Here is a 2,953-nt window from a genome sequence, read left to right on the forward strand (position 1 = left end):
GGACGACCCAGTGCACTTGCTGGTTAGTTGTATCGAAGTTGTGAATGAAAAATGATTTATTAAGATGTGCGTACAGAGTTTCTGGCGTTGTTGCCTGAGATCACAATTTTGTGCTCCAAGTTTTTGGCGCTGTTGTCGGGGATTGTTCGAGTTTGGACAACTGACGGTTCATCTTGTTGCTCAGAGGTAATTTTCTTTTTGTTTTATTTTCAAAAATTTTTCAAAAATCTTTCAAAAATTTCTCATCTATTTTTGAAAAATATTCTAAAGTTTTTAAGAATGAATTCTAGAGTTTCATGAAGCATGTTGAAGCCTGGCTGGCTGTAAAGCCATGTCTAAATTCTTTTGGATATGGGCTTCCAGCCATCAGCATAGAGGCAAGTTAATTTGATAAGTAATGAGCAGTATATTCTGATGTTACATGCTAAAGCTTGACTGGCTATTAAGCCTTGTCTAACCCTCAGATTGGAGCTTTAGACTAAGATTGCAAGATTCCTGGAATTCATATTAAAAATTTTGGAATCCTTATTTTTTCTTTTTCATAAAATTTTCAAAAAAACCAAAAAAATTAGAAAATCATAAAAATAAAAAAAAATATATTTTTGTGTGCTTGTTTGAGTCTTGAGTCAATTTTTAAGTTTGGTGTCAATTGCATACTCATCTTGCATTTTTCGAAAATTGCATTCATGCATTCATAGTGTTCTTCATGATCTTCAAGTTATTCTTGATAAGTCTTCTTGTTTGATCTTGATGTTTTCTTGTTTTGCATCTTTTCTTGTTTTACATGTGCATTTTTGCATCCATAGAGTCTAAACATGAAAGATTTCTAAGTTTGGTGTCTTGCATGTTTTCTTTGCATATAAAATTTTTCAAAAATAAGTTCTTGATGTTCATCTTGACATTCAAAGTGTTCTTGGTGTTCATCTTGACATTCATAGTGTTCTTGCATTTATCACATACTTTGATCCAAAATTTTCATGCATTGCATCATTTTTCATGTTTTTTCTTTTTCATCATTAAAAATTCAAAAATAAAAAAAATATCTTTCCCTTTTTCTGTCTCAAAATTTCGAAAATTTGATTTGACTTTTTCAAAAATTTTTAAAATTTAGTTGTTTCTTATGAGTCAAATCAAATTTTCAATTTAAAAATCTTATCTTTTTCAAAATCTTTTTCAAAAATAAAATCTTTTTCATTTTTCTTAGTTATTTTCGAAAATTTTTAAAATATTTTTCAAAAATCTTTTTCTTATCTTTATCTCCTAATTTTCAAAAATAACATCATCAATTAATGTTTTGATTCAAAAATTTCAAGTTTGTTACTTACTTGTTAAGAAAGATTCAAACTTTAAGTTCTAGAATCATATCTTGTGATTTCTTGTGAATCAAGTCATTAATTGTGATTTTAAAAATCAAATCTTTTTCAAAACTAATTTCAATCATATCTTTTCAAAAATATCTTCTTACCTTATCTTTTTCAAAAATTTGATTTTTAAAATATCCTTTCTAACTTCTTATCTTCTTATCTTTTCAAAAATTGATTTTCAAATTTGTTTCAACTAACTAACTAACTTTTTGTTTGTTTCTTATCTTTTTCTAAACTACCTAACTAACTCTCTCTCTCTGATTTTCGAAAATACCTTCCTCTTTTTCAAAAAAAAATTCCTTTTTAATTAACTAATTATTTTAATTTTTGATTTTATTCCTAATTTTCGAAAATTACTACCCTTTTTCAAAAACTATTTTCGAAAATCACTAACTCTTTTTCAAAAATAATTTTTGAAAATTCCCTCTCTCTCTCATCTCCTTCTATTTATTTATTCATCTACTCACACAGGGACCTCTATACTGTGGTAAAAAAGGATCCCTATTATTATTATTTTTCTGTCCTTCTTTTTTATATGAGCAGGAGCAAAGACAAGAATATTCTTGTTGAAGTAGATCCCGAACCTAAAAGGACTCTGAAGAGGAAACTAAGAGAAGCTAAATTACAACAATCTAGCAAGCACCTTTCAGAAATTTTCGAACAAGAAGAGGAGATGGCAGCCGAAAATAATAATAATGCAAGGAGGATGCTTGGTGACTTTACTGCACCTAATTCCAATTTACATGGAAGAAGCATCTCCATCCCCACCATTGGAGCAAACAATTTTGAGCTAAAACCTCAATTACTTTCTCTGATGCAGCAAAACTGCAAGTTTCATGGACTTCCATCTGAAGATCCTTTTCAGTTCTTAACTGAATTCTTGCAGATCTGTGATACTGTTAAGACTAATGGAGTAGATCCTGAAGTCTACAGGCTCATGCTTTTCCCTTTTGCTGTAAGAGACAGAGCTAGAATATGGTTGGACTCTCAACCTAAGGATAGCCTGAACTCTTGGGATAAGCTGGTCAAGGCTTTCTTAGCCAAGTTCTTTCCTCCTCAAAAGCTGAGTAAGCTTAGAGTGGATGTTCAGACCTTCAGACATAAAGAAGGTGAATCCCTCTATGAAGCTTGGGAGAGATACAAAGGACTGACCAAAAAGTGTCCTTCTGACATGCTTTTAGAATGGACCATCCTGGATATATTCTATGATGGTCTGTCTGAATTAGCTAAAATGTTATTGGATACCTCTGCAGGTGGATCCATTCACCTAAAGAAAACACATGCAGAAGCTCAAGAACTCATTGACATGGTTGCTAATAACCAGTTCATGTACACTTCTGAGAGGAATCCTGTGAGTAATGGGACGCCTATGAAGAAGGGAGTTCTTGAAATTGATACTCTGAATGCTATATTAGCTCAGAATAAAATATTGACTCAGCAAGTCAATATGATTTCTCAGAATCTGAATGGAATGCAAGCTGCATCCAACAGTACTCAAGAGGCATCTTCTGAAGAAGAAGCTTATGATCATGAGAACCCTGCAATAGCAGAGGTAAATTATATGGGTGAACCTTATGGAAACACCTATA

The 2,953-nt window shown here is 31.6% G+C and overlaps 1 non-coding gene across 1 annotated transcript; it reads right to left on the bottom strand.

Moving 5' to 3' along the window:
* Window positions 1–2,433: 2,433 nt before the first annotated feature.
* On the bottom strand, window positions 2,434–2,541 carry LOC148565475 (small nucleolar RNA R71). Its single transcript, XR_015883866.1, has one exon. It is a non-coding gene; the product is annotated as a small nucleolar RNA R71 (small nucleolar RNA).
* Between the last annotated feature and the right edge of the window lie 412 nt (window positions 2,542–2,953).

The sequence above is a fragment of the Arachis ipaensis genome, chromosome B5 (genome assembly GCF_059453495.1).
Source record: "Arachis ipaensis isolate K30076 ecotype BB chromosome B5, ASM5945349v1, whole genome shotgun sequence".
Lineage (NCBI taxonomy): Eukaryota > Viridiplantae > Streptophyta > Magnoliopsida > Fabales > Fabaceae > Arachis > Arachis ipaensis.